We start from the raw sequence: 17,778 nt of genomic DNA on the forward strand, positions 1-17,778 counted from the left end.
AGAGTGGCAGTTTGTGGGGCTGAAGGAAGCGTAGTAAGAGGTATGAAGTGGGCGCTTTAGAAAACCTATCAACTATGGTTGGAATGAATAATTTGAGGAGCATGGCACACCAGTGACAACATCTAACGCTATGTGTGACCAGGGATGACTGGGAACTGGTAAGGAGTGTAAACAATGTCACATTGAGAGCATGGGACTGCTCCTGCACTGGTGTCAGCAGAGTCCACCTGCACAGTACACTGCTTGGAGGTGTTGGGATGGGTAGGGATGGGTGTGGTGCTAAATAGCTCTTTTAATCTAGGAAACACCTGATCAGCCTCAGGTGAGCACGGGAAAATTCGAGTGGGAGAAGTGAGTTTGGTAAGTGGGAATGTAATCTGGTTGTAGTATTTCATAAACCGCGAAACCTTAAACCTTTTTCTCAGTATACAGTGGGGCAAAAAAGTATTTAGTCAGCCACCGATTGTGCAAGTTCCCCCACTTAAAATGATGACAGAGGTCAGTAATTTGCACCAGAGGTACACTTCAACTGTGAGAGACAGAATGTGAAAAAAAAAAATCCATGAATCCACATGGTAGGATTTGTAAAGAATTTATTCGTAAATTAGGGTGGAAAATAAGTATTTGGTCACCTCAAACAAGGAAAATCTCTGGCTCTCACAGACCTGTAACGTCTTCTGTAAGAAGCTTTTCTGTCCCCCACTCGTTACCTGTATGAATAGCACCTGTTTGAACTCATCATCTGTATAAAAGACACCTGTCCACAGCCTCAAACAGTCAGACTCCAAACTCCGCCATGGCCAAGACCAAAGAGCTTTCGGAGGACACCAGGAAAAGTATTGTAGACCTGCACCAGACTGGGAAGAGTGAATCTACAATAGGCAAGCAGCTTGGTGTGAAAAAATCAACTGTGGGAGCAATCATCAGAAAATGGAAGACATACAAGACCACTGATAATCTCCCTCCATCTGGGGCTCCACGCAAGATCTCATCCCGTGGGGTCAAAATGATCATGAGAACGGTGAGCAAAGATCCCAGAACCACACGGGGGGACCTGGTGAATGACCTGCAGAGAGCTGGGACCAAAGTAACAAAGGTCACCATCAGTAACACACTACAACGGCAGGGAATCAAATCCCGCAGTGCCAGACGTGTTCTGCTGCTGAAGCCAGTGCATGTCCAGGCCCGTCTGAAGTTTGCCAGAGAGCACATGGATGATACAGCAGAGGATTGGGAGAATGTCATGTGGTCAGATGAAACCAAAGTAGAACTTTTTGGTATAAACTCAACTCGTCGTGTTTGGAGGAAGAAGAATACTGAGTTGTGGATGATGGATGGACTCAGCACAGGGCACAGTCACAAAGGCAGCCAGTTACTTTAGAAATCTTTGCAGCATTGTCAGAAATCCTGGGGAAAATGTTGGAATAGCAGGAAACTGTCACGGTCTGCCATATGCTGCTCTGGTGGTTGTGCTCGCCTTCTCCGCCAGGGCGACACCTGGGGTTCTGTGCCATCCTGGATTCAACGCCCACACCATGCACACCTGCTGTTCATCCCAGCTGATTACTCCTGGCAGTATTTAAGGTCTCAGTGGAGTGTTGGTCCTTGCTTGATTGTTGTACTCACTTCAGTTAGTGTAGCCCCGGCTCTTTTCTGGTGCTTCTTTCCCGTGATGATCTGGATGGTTTACTAATTGTTGTTCTCCCACCTGTTTCCCTGGACCCTGCCTGGATGCATGAGGTGTGTGAGTGAGGCACAGCATGGATTTCTGGACTGAGTGTAGTAGTTAGCACGGATTGGTTGAAGAAGAGTGTGAGCAAGTGCTTTCCCGCCCAGCCCTGGACCTTCCCTCTGGACCCCTGGAACCCTCAACCTTCATTGACTGTATATACGTACATATCTCACCTGGTGCTGTAAAAAGAAACCCTGTTCTGCTTGCACAACTCTGAGTCCTGCATTTGAGTCCTGCCAGAAAACTCCCACAGCAGCCCAATTCCCTCATGAAGGGCGGCAGAGAACACAACCTAGAGTCTGCGGGATAAACCGAGAGGGCACTGGTGCGGGAGCTGGAGCTGGCGGAACTAGTCTAGCGAGTGTCTCTTGAGTAGCAGGTTTGGGTTTGAGTCTGACCCAAGGCCTATTGCTGCATGTCTTCCTCTCTCTCTCCATGCTTTACTGTCTCTATCAAATAAAGAAATGAATGTTGAAATTCATGCACTGATAAAAGTAAGTTTTACATTCTTACAAGAGAAGCACTCTGTTACTTAGGTCTGCCAATCATGCATCAATGTTTTGTGTTGGTCAGGGTCACATTAGAGCACATTACACTGCTAGCAACATAATCACAGCAGTGCTAATGTTGTTAATATTTTGTAACCTTTTTTAAATTATAATGAGTATTGCATTAAAGATATGAGAAAGAAAAGATATAGAGTAAACTCTGACTATAGGCTCTTTCTATAGCCTTCTTTCAGTATTATTAACCTGGGACAGTTTAATGTATGTCCAAACGCATTTAAAAGAACTTCAATGAGGAGAGATCACCTGAAAGAATTGTTCATGATTTATTGAATTAGAGAAGGTGATGTATTTGGCAATTAGACCCCGATGACCCATCATGGTAGAAAAGAATCTCAGTGATTATAGGATTTAGGACACAATCCCACCGCTGATGGTGGTAAAGATGAAGACTGAGCCTTGAATGGAGCTCTGGCTGAGGTGTCTCAGGTGGGGATGATGAGGAGGTGGGTTGCACAAAAGAGAGTCTGAAAGGGGGAATGATGGAGAGCACAGATTGAAACCATATGAAGTGGAGGCTGATTGGCTCAAAGAAGGTGGCCAAGAAGATGATTGGACTAAAATGATGATTTCAGTATTGAGATTGACAATGTGGGAAAGTGGCAGTCATCTAAAGAACAGAAAAACAGCTGGACACCCAGGAAAGCAGGCAGATGAGTGATTATGATCTTATTTGGATCTTCCTTATTGAACTTACGCATAAGCTTCAAAATAATTTGATACCATTCCTGAAATCCTCACATGCATACATCACATAGTGTGCTGTATTCATGTTGGGAATGTGTAAAATAAATATGAAGGGGTTAAGGCGTTTCTTCATGTCTTTTGACATTAGCAAGGCCAGCAGGCAGGGTGGACTCAAGCACAGGTTCTGATGTGTTTATTTAAAGTGGAAATATTTACACAATGACACAATGCAAAAAAGGGGTGTAGTGGTACAGGGGAAAAGGGCATTCAAACACCCAAATACAACTACAGGCAACACTCTCTCTCACTGGGAAGGAAGTCTGGGAACCTGCACAGGGCAGAGACATGATCGGAATACACAAAAGCAGGAAGAGTGAGGGTTTCACTAACTAGGTAGCTTAATGATCAGGTGAAGAATGACGTTCGCTGATGAGATCAGCAGGAACAGCTGGTTGATTGTCACAGGTGTGTTCGGGCAGTGGCGGGAACCAGAGATAGAGTCCCACACACAAAAAACAGAAATAAACAAGCACAGATATAGAAAAGAGAAGAGTGAGAAAAAACAAAGAAGCAAGAGAAAGAAAATGGACTTATTAGAATCAACCAGAGATGAATGGCGGACCATATGATATATGATAATCAGTGATTCTTGAGATAAGGGGCAAAACATGTCTGCCAGATAAAACCCAATTTTGGGGTTAAAAATATGAATACAAGTGTTAACCCAACTGACTAAAAGACAATCCAGGGCAATGTTTATACAAAAAAAGTATGATTTTGCATTTTTTTTAATACATATGTATTAATTTAACCTCCTAGGACCTGGCGTCCACATATGTGGACATCACATTTTTGTTTATTTAGACCAAAATACTCAATTTTGCTCTAAGTAATGTAAAATTAAACATCATGGTTCTCGTCACTAAATATTTAAGTCAATACCTTATATAATATCAAAATATGCAATTGAAAATTTATTTTTGCATATTTTTTAAGTGATTAAAATCGTGTCCAGAGTTTTTCCAGCACCAACTCTGATAATAAAAAGCCAAAACAATCTTACTTTTAAATGTGGTATAATTAGTTTGAAAACATATGTGCATAAACAGAAGAACAGAGAAGCTACTAATAGTCAAAATAGCTGAAACAACTTAGTTTAAAGTCTAAGGAGCTTGGAACAAAAAGCGTCTGGACTTCTTAAGTGCTTGAAGATGTTTCACCTCTCATCTGAGAAGCTTCTTCAGTTCTAGGGTCCAATGGTGGAGAGTCCCAGATTTAAGCTCTGTGGGAGTAACCCACCAAGAGGGACAATGGACCCCTTAATGATCCTCTACCTAATCAGGGTCTCAGAGGAATGCTGTCTCATTTCACTCTGTACTGTACCACTGTACATGGATGAAATGACAATAAAATCAATCAAAATTTATTTATATAGCACATTTAAAAACAACAGTTTTGATCAAAGTGCTTCACAAGTTAGGAAATAAATAAAATAAGACAAGTTTAACAAACAACGACACAAGACGAGACTAACTTAGAAGCCAACCAAATGATAATCAAACTAAGTCAGTAAAGTCAGAGCCAGAGTAAAAAGATGGGTCTTTAAACGAGATTTAAAAGACTGAACAGTCTCAGAAGAGCGAAAGGCAATAGGGAGGTTTTTCCACAGTCTAGGAGCTGCAATAGCAAAGGCACGATCACCTCTGGTTTTCAACCTAGACTTAGGTTGCATTAAGAGCATCTGGTTAGAAGATCTTAGGATTTTTAGGATTATACAAATGAAGAAGTTCTGTTAAATAGCTAGGGGCAGTGTTATTTAAGATTTTACAATAATGTTTAATATTTACGACGAGTTGAGTTTATACCAAAAAGTTCTACTTTGGTTTCATCTGACCACATGACATTCTCCCAATCCTCTGCTGTATCATCCATGTGCTCTCTGGCAAACTTCAGACGGGCCTGGACATGCACTGGCTTCAGCAGCGGAACACGTCTGGCACTGCGGGATTTGATTCCCTGCCGTTGTAGTGTGTTACTGATGGTGACCTTTGTTACTTTGGTCCCAGCTCTCTGCAGGTCATTCACCAGGTCCCCCCGTGTGGTTCTGGGATCTTTGCTCACTGTTCTCATGATCATTTTGACCCCACGGGATGAGATCTTGCGTGGAGCCCCAGATGGAGGGAGATTATCAGTGGTCTTGTATGTCTTCCATTTTCTGATGATTGCTCCCACAGTTGATTTTTTCACACCAAGCTGCTTGCCTATTGTAGATTCACTCTTCCCAGTCTGGTGCAGGTCTACAATACTTTTCCTGGTGTCCTTCGAAAGCTCTTTGGTCTTGGCCATGGCGGAGTTTGGAGTCTGACTGTTTGAGGCTGTGGACAGGTGTCTTTTATACAGATGATGAGTTCAAACAGGTGCCATTCATACAGGTAACGAGTGGGGGACAGAAAAGCTTCTTACAGAAGACGTTACAGGTCTTGTGAGAGCCAGAGATTTTCCTTGTTTGAGGTGACCAAATACTTATTTTCCACCCTAATTTACGAATAAATTCTTTACAAATCCTACCATGTGGATTCATGGATTTTTTTTTCACATTCTGTCTCTCACAGTTGAAGTGTACCTCTGGTACAAATTACTGACCTCTGTCATCATTTTAAGTGGGGGAACTTGCACAATCGGTGGCTGACTAAATACTTTTTTGCCCCACTGTAGGGCCCAAAACAGACCCCGGGAGCACACAACAGAAAAAGGGAGCAGAGGAGGCAGAATATTGCCCCATAGCGATAGAGAATGACCTCTCTGAAAGATAAGATTTAAACCATGATAAGGCTGTGCCCTTAAGACCAACTACTTGATCCAACCTTGATAATAGAATGTTATGATCTACTGTGTCAAACGCAGAATTCAGATCCCGTAAGACTAGAACCACAGAGCAATCTGAATCAGTGGTTAAAAGGAGATCATTAAAAACTCTTAACAAAGCTCTCTCATGTCGAGGCTTGAAGCCTGACTGGAATTTTTCAGTAATACCATTGGTATCTAAGCAGGTCTGAAGTTGTTTACAGACCACTTTTTCCAGGATCTTTGAGATAAAGGGAAGCTTAGAAATCTTAGTGGGAGAAACGTTTCCCCCACTGAAAACTTTTGGGGATTTGCTTACCTGGATGACTGAGCATGTATCAAGACGTTCCTTTATATGTGTGTGTTCCTTTTCTTTGCCTTCTGCATTAGAGGGAATGTTTTATGGTCCTGATTTCTCCAAGTTTGTGTTTCAGAGGGTGGTGGGAGTCAAAGAGTAGGTAGGACTGTATGTGTGGGCTTCAGGTAAACTGCAATGTTGAGGTTTCCATTCTCTTCAATGTGCACAGCACTGTCCAGAAATTGCAAGGTATTATCCTGTTGTATCTTCCCTGCTGTGTGGATTAACCCAGTCAGTGTGAACAGTGAAAGTTTGTACTTCTTGGGGTTTTTTTTTGACCCATCCACTTATCTGTACCAGTCTTATCTGTCAATCAAATTTTGTCCGCTGATAACAATCATGTAATGTGTAATGGTAGAATATCAGTGTAACATGTGTTAGTGTTAATTTGCCCAGGAAGAAACAGACACAGCTGTTAAATGTTTAAATGTTAAATGTTCCTCTGTCACCAATGAATGCTGCACAGCTGTCTGCTCTCAGTGCCTCCCCCTGGCACTGCCCTCTGAACCCACTGAACCACCTGTAGCCAAACCACAGACCACAACCCGCTACACAAGCATTTGTGATAACTAGTAGTGAGTTTTTCAGATCACTGCTGTAGTCCATCTTTGATGAGTTGAACTGGTTCAACAGTCTCCTAACCCTCAATGGTGAGTTTAACATCTCACTATTGAATGCTGACACAGACAGGGGAGCAGTGAACAACTTAATGGGCATTTTTAAGTTGTTGAGCTGAGTGAGTGACCAAGAAAAGAGCCCAATGGCAGGCTGTTGCTCCAAGTTATACCACCTCACATTATAGATAGCTAGACTGAACTTCATTAATCCCTCAGGTAGGTTCCTCTGGGAAATTCAGTTTCCAGTAGCAGAACACCAACAAAAATTTGCATAGTAATAAAAGTTGAAATAAAGAATAAAGGGGAAAATATGAATATAAGCATAAATATAGCATATCTAAACATCTATGAATACACAGTGCAGCAGCCAAAATGCTACTGCTTAGTCCCTGCCCTCCTTTGTCCTCCCCCTCCCCCTCCCCTACAGCGAGGAGTTAAACAGTTTGATGGCATGTGGGACAAGTTAGTTTTTAAATCTATTGGTCCTAGTCTTGGGCAGAAGCAAGCTGTTGCTGAGTGAACTCGCCTGGTGACAGTGGCAGAGGAGGACACACAAAAAAACCTGCCATACATTATGGACAATGTTCGATATGCTCTGCATATGATCATGAATAACCAGAGTGTCCAGCTTCATGCCGACCACAGAGCCACCCTTCCTGATTAGTTTTTTCCAGCCTGTGTGAGTCATTTTTTGCTGTGCTGCTCCCCCAGCACAAAACAGCATAGAACAGTACTCCAGCAACCACCGACTAGTAAAATATCCTCAGAAGGTTCCTGCAGATGTTGAAAGACCTCAGCCTCCTGAGGAAACACAGTCTGCTTTGGCCTTTTTCTTATACAGGTGCTGTGTGTTGTATGACCAGTTCAGTTTGTCGTCCACCCACAGCCCGAGGTGTTGACCACCTCCACCTCCTCATCCTTTATCTTAACTGATAGTGGACCTGGTCTGAACCTCCCGAAGTCCACAACCAGTTCCTTGGTCTTTGAGGTGTTGAGTTGCAGGTGGTAGGTGTGACTCCATGTAACAAAATTCCTCACTGCTGTCATGGTCCCCGTGCCTTGTTGGCTGACTCTGTGTAGGCGACATGTTTTGTTTTTGCTCTCTCTCCCTCTCTCTCTTTCCTCTCTGCCGGGGCGGTGCTCATTATGGGCTCCCGCCACTAGCCAACGCACCTGTGCTCACCGTCACACCTGCGGCTGATTCCAGCAGATTGAAGATGGACCTGTGTTATTCTTCGCTGGATCATTGTGCCATCAGTGTCAGTCCCTCTGTAATCTGCAAGTCAGAGTCTGTGAGTTTCTTGAGATCGTTTTCTAATTAGACTTTTCTGTGCGTGTCTGTAGATCCACCCTGGATCTGTTTCCTGCGAAACCAACCAAGCGAGCGTGTGTGTAAAGAAACTCCTGAGGAGAGGAGCTTGTGTTGGACTAATTTCCCTTTTTCCTGGACCCTGGAGCCTCGGACCCTTGTCCCATGCCACACTGTGTATGTATCGTCACCTGGTGTTTCCAGTGTAAATAAACACACTGTCTTCCTTGCCAAGGATTTTGGGTCTGCGCCTGAGTCAGTTTCAAACCCGTGACGACTAGACTCCTGTACTCCTCTTCCTGAACATCCCAAATACACCCCATGATGGCTGTATCATCCACAAACTAAACCTAAAATCGTAGCCCAATGCGTCAGTGTCGTAAAGTCTAGTAACTCAAGATCATTGATCCTTTGATCAAACAGGTAAGTGGGGACTCCAGAGTGGAACTAATTCTATCCCTTAAAGGTATGTGTAAACACCTATTGCTGGATTGCAACGGAACAGAAAACTAAACTGAGAATGCAAAATGAATTAAACAGGCAGGCGAGCTAGCACACGGAACACACAGTGTAAAATAAGAACGACATGAATACACAGAAGGCTAACGAGGGACGTAGGAGCACACCGGGAACACAGCTAATACTACTAATAATAATAATGAGACGGGGAAAAGGGCAAACACAACATGATGCACACAGACGTCATGTTAACATAACAAAGAACTTGAACAATGTTGGGATTATATATGCTCAGTATAGACACATGAAAAGGGTTTGCAGTGTTTATAAATAAGCTAAAAGGCTCTGTGTAGAATTTAAAATGTATCTTATGGAATTGTAACATGGTAGACTAATGTGCCTGTATTAATTCATGTCCATATTTTTGTGTGACGTTGCTCTGGTTTGGGAGTGGTTGTGTGTGTGTGTGTGTGTGTGTGTGTGTCACATTTGTGGTGAGCTAATGGCTGTAATGGGGTTGGACTAATTAGAGGCAGGTGTAATTAATTGCACTGATACACTGGTCTACTTACAGCCCACACTACAAACACTGCTGTGTTACTTTGTCTCTCTGTGCAGGCCAGGACCTATTACACGCCGCAGCTTCAGGCAGTTGAGTTGCAGAGGCCGGAGTGATCACTGGCTATCTACTTACAGGGTGGTGGGTCTCAGAGGACAACTGCTACCCCTGTTAAAGTGATGTGGAATGCATCTGGCTTTCTGGCATAGGTGGCTCTGGCCTTGGACTGTGTGTTTTTACTTTGTACGCAAATGGGACACTGGACTGTTTTATTTTTTGTTTTTGGAGCATTGTATTAATAAATTACCTTGTAATTACCTTATGACCCGTCATCATTTTGCCCACGGCGGAGACGGTTGGTCGGACCTAGAATCTTTGTGTGTGTGTGTGTGTGTGTGTTACAGAATCATAAATACCTTTTTCAGGTTCTTTAAATCCGAGACTAATTTCTGAGATACAAAATGATAATGAGATATCTAAGAAATCAAATCAAATCAAATCACTTTTATTGTCACATCACATGTGCAGGCACACTGGCACAGCACATGCGAGTGAAATTCTTGTGTGCGAGCCCCACAAGCAACAGAGATGTGCAAACACAACAACACAAACGAGCAAAATACGAGAATGGCCAACCTGAAACTAATAAATATATGTACAATATATAATAGTGTATGCATTTCTGGATGTGTATACTAAATATTTTCCTACGTGTGTGTGTGTGTGTGTGTGTGTGTGTGTGTGTGTGTGTGTGTGTGTGTGTGTACACATTTTTACAAATTAAATAGTAAAAAAAAAAAATAATAATAATAACAATAATAATAATAATAATAATAATAAAATATATAAAATATACAGAGTTGAATATGTGCAAAACAAGTGGCATTTATATACAGTGTGGAGTGCATAATGTTGAAGTTCCAGTAGTGAAGCTGAGGTGTCTATGACGTGTTCAGCAGTCTGATGGCCTGGTGGAAAAAGCTGTCTCTCAGTCTGCTGGTACGGGACCGGATGCTGCAGAACCTCCTTCCTGATGGAAGCAGTCTGAACAGTTTATGGCTGGGGTGACTGGAGTCCTTGATGATCCTCCCCGCTTTCCTCAGGCAGCGCTTCCTGTAGATGTCTTGGAGGGAGGGAAGCTCACCTCCAATTATCCGTTCAGAGCACCGCACTACTCGCTGGAGAGCTTTGCAGTTGTAGGCGGTGCTGTTGCCATACCAGGTGGTGATGCATCCAGTGAGGATGCTCTCAATGGCACAGTGATAGAAGGTCCTGAGGATGCGGGGGCTCATGCCGAATCTTTTCAGTCTCCTGAGAAAGAAGAGGCGCTGCTGGGCCTTCTTCACTGTTTTGTTTGTGTGTACTGACCACGTAAGATCCTCAGCCAGATGTACTCCAAGGAACCGGAAGCTGCTCACTATCTCCACAGCAGCGCCGTTGATGGTGATGGGGGTGTGTACTTCTCTGCACCTCCGGAAGTCCACTATCAACTCCTTTGTCTTTGCGACGTTGAGGGTGAGATGGTTGTCTTGACACCAGTGGGTCAGGGCGCTGACCTCCTCCCTGTAAGCCGTCTCATCACCGTTGGTGATAAGACCCACCACTGTAGTGTCGTCTGCAAACTTCACAATGATGTTGGAGCTGTTAGTGGCTGTGCAGTCGTAGGTGTAGAGTGAGTACAGGAGAGGGCTCAGTACACACCCCTGTGGAGCACCAGTGTTCAGTGTGATGGGGGATGAGGTGATGCTGCCCAGTCTGACCACCTGGCGTCTGTCAGACAGGAAGCTAAGGATCCAGCTGCAGAGGGAGCTGCTCAGTCCTAGATCCTGCAGTTTCCTGTCCAGCTTCGAGGGAACGATGGTATTGAATGCTGAGCTGTAATCTACAAACAGCATTCTCACATACGTGTCTCTCTTCTCCAGGTGTGACAGGGCAGTGTGTAGTGTCAGGGCTATGGCATCATCAGTGGACCTGTTGTGGCGGTATGCAAACTGTAGAGGGTCCAGTGAGTCGGGTAGTGCAGAGCAGATGAAGTCCCTGACCAGCTTCTCGAAGCATTTGCTTACGATGGGGGTCAGGGCTACAGGTCGCCAGTCGTTCAATGAGGAGATGGTGGAGGATTTGGGTACAGGGACGATGGTGGCCATTTTGAAGCAGGCTGGGACTACAGACAGAGAGAGGGAAAGGTTGAAGATGTGTGTGAACACTCCAGCCAGCTGAGCTGCGCATGACTTGAGGACGCGGCCGGGAATCCCATCCGGACCAGTAGCTTTGCGCATGTTCACCTTCCTGAAGCACTTCCGCACATCCTCCTCAGACACAGTATGCGCACTGATGTCATCCGCGGTGCGCACACTGTCCGGTCTCATGGTGTTCGCTGCGTCGAATCTAGCGTAGAATACGTTTAGATCCTCACACAGAGAGGCCGTGGTCTGCGGTGTGCTGGTTTTCCCTCTAAAGTCTGTGATCGTGTTTAGTCCCTGCCACATACTCCGAGGGTTGTCAAACTGTTGCTCCACCCTGTCCCTGTACTCACGTTTGGCTGCTTTGATCGTGAAATGGTATTTTAAAGACTGGCACATGAAATTGATGCTGCTGCCACTAGAAATCCCCATCAAAGAAACCCACTCTTTAAATCAGCCTTGGATACTCTCATTTTTTTAATTGAGCTTTTATTTGTCATGAAAATCTTTTAATGCTGGTGAAAGGGGAATATTCACTGTATGTTTCAAGTTCTGGGACTAATCAACTGTGATTGAAGCTTATGTACTGTATGGTAATTAGCTGTCGGGCACTGCAGTCTTGTTATTTGTTTGCTCTTTCTATAAATGCATATAAAGTCAGACAGGCATCAAAAATCTTGAGCCAAGCAAGCATTGTTTTTGGCAATCAACACACTGTCTCCTAATCTTACTGAGAGTGGGGAAAAAACCACCTTTCCGAATGTTCCTGTGATTATACTTAAAATATACTTCATATACTTAAAAATGAAATCCCTCAACATAGGTGTACCCTAAAAACCATCAAAAGGAGAATCAATACCAAGGTGCATCAGACAATCTGAAAAGTGTGGTATTTGAATTTCTAAGTAGTCAATGGTAACTATGGTATTATTTCTAAAATACTAATTTTTAAAAAGACAACATTTAATATACTTTTCAGCTAACTTGGAAGACTGTTTAACTTTAACCACATATTTGACCATGCATTTCATATAACCTTTTTCTCTCAGGGTGGTTTTAAATTTTATCCATTATTCAGGCTATTTAAAAATGCAATTTATGAGGATATGCATGAAGACCTACAATGCTGTTAGGTCATTTGCAAAGCTGTTATCAGGTCAAATTGTCATGGTCCTGGGTCGTGCGACCCAGTGTTTTGTGTTTAACTTATTTTGATGATTATCGTTTATTGTTTGTTTAGGTTCACTAGGTAGTCCAGCCAGTTGTATGTGTTACCCTCGTATCAAGCCTCCCTTGCCCTTCGTGTGTTTAAATCACAAATCACTTTTTATTGTCACATCACATGTGCAGGCACACTGGCACAGCACATGCGAGTGAAATTCTTGTGTGCGAGCCCCACAAGCAACAGAGATGTGCAAACACAACAACACAAACGAGCAAAATACAAGAATGGCCAACCTGAAACTAATAAATATATGTACAATATATAATAGTGTATGCATTTCTGGATGTGTATACTAAATATTTTCCTACGTGTGTGTGTGTGTATACACATTTTTACAAATTAAATAGTAAAAAAATAAAATAAAATAATAATAATAATAATAAAATATATAAAATATACAGAGTTGAATATGTGCAAAACAAGTGGCATTTATATACAGTGTGGAGTGCATAATGTTGAAGTTCCAGTAGTGAAGCTGAGGTGTCTATGACGTGTTCAGCAGTCTGATGGCCTGATGGAAAAAGCTGTCTCTCAGTCTGCTGGTACGGGACCGGATGCTGTAGAACCTCCTTCCTGATGGAAGCAGTCTGAACAGTTTATGGCTGGGGTGACTGGAGTCCTTGATGATCCTCCCCGCTTTCCTCAGGCACCGCTTCCTGTAGATGTCTTGGAGGGAGGGAAGCTCACCTCCAATTATCCGTTCAGAGCACCGCACGTCAAGTTCATGCTGTCAGTTATGTCATCTCCCCTGTACTAAGTTTCCCTGGGTCATGAGTCCTGTCTGCGTGGTTATGTTTAGTTCTTGTCATGTCTAATTTCCATGTTTCCTGTTTTACTTTGTAAATCTGTATTCATGTCAGTGTATTCAGTTGCACCCTCCTGTCCTGTCGTTAGGTTCATGTGTGTCAGCTGTGATCCCATGTGTGGCCACTTCCCCTGATCATCCCTCATGTGTATTTAGTCTCTGTGTTTCATGTAGTCTGCGTCACGTCGTCTGTGTTCCTACCCTCCATGTCCTCCCGGTCAGTCTGTACAACATTGTCATGGTTTTCTGAGTCTCCTTAGTTTATCAGTACCTGTTTCCCAGTTTAGTTTAGGTTCAGTTTTAGTCACGATGTTTCTGCTTTGTGTTGAGACCTGTCATCAGCCACAATAAAGGCTCGCTTTCAGTTGAAGTTTACTCCGCTCCACTCTCTTGTGTTTGCATCTGGGTCCACCACACACACCCCTGCACGGTCTGTCCCCTCAGACCGTGACACAAATGTATTGGAAAACGCCACATAACAATGAATGCAAAGGATAAGGGACTGCAGAGTCTGCTGCCATACTGAAAATTTTAATTAGTTAACCTTACTAAGAAAAACAGTCGGATTGCCTTGGGGGAAGAAGTTTGTAAAGAATAGAATATGAAATGTCTGTACAGGGAGGACAGAGAACTGACCCAAGGCTTTGTGGACTGGTACCAGCAGAACTACTGCCAGATCAGCACTAGGAAAACCAAGGAGCTGATGATAGACTTCCACAGGCACAGACACCCTCTGCAACTACTAAATATCCAAGGTATGGACATTGAGGCCGTGGACAGCTACAGGTACCTTGGTGTTCATCTGAACAATAAACTGGACTGGACTCATAATTCCAGTCCTCTACAGGAAAGGGCAGAGCAGGCTGTACCTGCTGTGGAAGCTCATGATAAGATTTCTTAAAGGGACTCAGGCACAAGCCGGGTTTTCCTTAGTCAGAAGGGTCCGTCGGGAAACAGGGGTCGGGAAGAAGTGCTCCACACTTTCTGTCCAAATCCAACTCTCCACTGCCGCACCTCAAGTAGTCTGGTAATCACGTCCAGGGAAAATCTACACACACAAAAAGGTCCGATTAAAGAAAGAGTCACACACAGATTCTGATTTGTAGGTTCACGGGTTGACTGATGCTGATAGCTCAATGATCCAGCGAAGACTAGTGTAGATCCGCCATCTTAAATAGTGCGGCAATCAGCTGGGATCGGCGACCAGTGTGGTGATGAGCGCAGGTGTGTAGGCCAGCAGCGGGAGCCCGCAATGAGGATCACTGCGGCGAAAGCGAGAGGGAGGAGGGAGAGAGCGAAAACAAAAACAAACATGTTGCCTAACAGAGAGTCAACCAGAGAGACACAGGGACCATGACAGCTCAGGTCTTCTATGACTCTTTGGTGGCCTCAGCCATCTTTTACGGTGTGGTCTGCTTGGGCTGCAGCATCTCTGCTGGAGACAGGAAGAGACTGAACAGGCTGATCAGAAGGGCCAGCTCTGTATTAGGATGCCGTCTGGACCCAGTGGAGGTGGTGAGTGACAGGAGAATGACGGCTAAGCTGTCATCCCTGTTGGACAACATCTCCCACCCCATGCAGGAGACTCAGTGCAGCTCCTTCAGTGGCAGGCTGCGGCACCCACGATGTGGGACGGAGAGATTTCACAGTTCTTTCCTCCCCACTGCTGTCAGACTCTACAATATGGACTTCACAGCTGACCAAACACACACATCCACACATGTGCAATAACACTTAGTGTAATTCTCTTTTTCTGACAACATTGTATTTTATTCTATTGCATATGGTGTTTTATTGTATTGTGTATATAGTATCTTGTTCTTATTATCTTATCCTATTCCTGTGTTTTTCTAAATTTTTGCTGCTGTAACTTTGCACTGTCCACTTTTCTGCTGTGACACAAATTTCCCACATGTGGGACTAATAAAGGTCATCTTATCCTAACAAAGGATTAGATTTTTACACTCAAGTTTAAATAGCTTTAATGATTGGGGCAGGCTGGGTTATTTTGCCTTTGTTTCCCTTTTTTTTTAATAAGTCTCTATCTTTCACATGAAGCTGTAACTCTACCATTGGGGAGTATTGCTTTGTCTGTCCTTCTCACACCTGCTCTGAATCTTGAACAATCAAACCCAGAAGTATTTGAAGGCTGGGTGAGCAGCATATCTCTGCCAGATTGTCCTCACTATTTTGGTGGTAATCAGGCTCTGTTATTTGTAAAATGCTTGATAGTTTTCTCCTTTAATCAGTGTCATTGTCTTGTCTGCATTTCACTTGTGATGGGCAAAGCAAGGCTTTGTAAAACACTGAAACATTTGAACAGTTCTGCTGGAATGGTATTGAGTTCCCCTTTAGAACATAAGGTACAACACATACAGGCTGTATCCCAATTCAGGGTCTGGAGCCTTGGAGAATGTGGTCTTCATGAGCTGAAAAGGCCAGAAGTGCAAGCCTTGTAGGCTTGTGAAATGGGATGGTCTAGCCTTCAAATTTGTGTCACCAGCTGTACACGCCCTTACCACTTCTCCTGATCAGAGAAATGGATGAGGAAAACGTACTCACTACTCTCGTCTGTCTGCTACTTGAAGAGCGACTAAAACAAAACCACGTTCAGGTACAGTGAAAAATACATACTGATACTGACATTTGAAGCGTGTATTTGAAAACGGTTCACTAGCTTAAAACTCCAATATTTACTACTGTAGACATGATTTTCTCATAGGAGTATTTGGGCCATCATCCTTTACAGTGAACCAGTACATTTTAGTACATTTCCCTCAAGTATAATAATGAAAACAAGTAAAGTCATATTTTAAACTACAACAACAGGAACATCCATAATGATGCCAACAATAAAACAATTCCTGTCATTTTCCATATTTCCCTTCACCAGACCAGACCCCTGTACTGCAGGATTAACCTGAGTATCCTAGTCCTGAACAGGTTTTTCAATGATGAGGACACTAGGCCCAATTTTTGCCTGAGCAAGGGAGTCTCTGAAAGTGCTGCTAAGCTCCCTCCTTTTGAATGCTCTGCCAGGCCTTTACCGCAGCGCTTTGCAGTTGATGTTTGTTTGTGAGCCTGTCTGTCCGATGTGTTGTCTTCAGCAAGTGAAATACACGCTCAGTTGAGTTAAGATCAGGTGACTGACTTGGATATTCAAGAAAATTCCACTGCTTTGCTTTAATAAACTCCTGGGTTGCTTTGGCTGTATTTTTTTGGTACATTGTCCAAGCCATCACACTGCCTTTGCTGTGTGCTTTTTTGAATGCTTTTTTCCAGAACTGTGCTGGCTTTTTTAGATATTTTGAGGCAATCTATCTTTTCCGTTCTTGAGGCTTATGAGTGACTTGCACCTTGCAGTGAACCCTCTGTATTTACTTTCATGCAGTCTTCTCCTTAAGGTACATATAAGATATCGATATGCCTACCTCCTGGAGCTTCATTCACTTAGCTGATTGTTGTGAAGGGGTTTTTAATCTGCATGGAAATGATTCTGCAATCATCCACCACTGTTCTCTTCCGTGGACATCCAGGTGTTTTTGGACCAGTTCACCAGTGTTTTGTCTTTTTCTCAGGATGTACCAAACTGTAGATTTTGCCACTCCTAATATTGTAGCAATGTCTTGGATGTTTTTTTTCTGTTTTCGTAGCCTAAGGATGGCTTGTTTCACCTGCATGGACCGCATGTTGTGTGTTCATAGCAAAATCTCTCAAATGCAAGCACACCACACCTTTTTATCTGGTTAATTGATAATGGCATAACAAAGAAATTGCCCACAAAGGCAGGGGCGGATCTAGAGAAATGTTCTTAGGGTGGCATGAGGGTGGCAAAGAAATCAAATGGGGTGGCAAAATCAAAGCCTTTTTTTTCAAACACATATGCAGGTGGTTATATATGGTTAAAATAATTCAAATGCAGTAAGTATACACGTTTTTCATATAAATACAGTCTATAACTTAATAATTGTCTGTAGCCCACATAATTAAAAAACCAAATCCTACGTGTTGACTTTTTTTAAAATTGGTCGACATGGTACATTTTTCCACTGATAGGAAAGAGGTGTTTTTTTTCCCCTTTTTTTTCCTTTACTGTTTTTGCGCTACCCTTAGAAAACGCTTAAAACACACACAAACGTGATGACAGTATTTAGAAAAAAGTGTGGCTTATATATATTATCATAACTTTGGATTTACAGAGTCAGAGTGGCTGCAGCTTGTTGCTATGTCAGCTTAGATCAGTCATGTGATTTGGAGGTGCAGCGTGTCTGTGGACCAGGGTGCAGCGTGTCTGTGGAGGGTTAATAACACTCACCTTCTTCCATTTCCAGAGTGTAACATCCAACCACCTGTGTAAAAGCGAAATTCCCATGGTGTTGTTCAAAATGTGCTCTGGCACAATCATAAGCATGCTTGCTACTGAAAACAAGAAAA

This window comes from Astatotilapia calliptera, chromosome 20 (assembly GCF_900246225.1).
Source record: "Astatotilapia calliptera chromosome 20, fAstCal1.2, whole genome shotgun sequence".
In the NCBI taxonomy this organism is placed as follows: Eukaryota; Metazoa; Chordata; class Actinopteri; order Cichliformes; family Cichlidae; genus Astatotilapia; species Astatotilapia calliptera.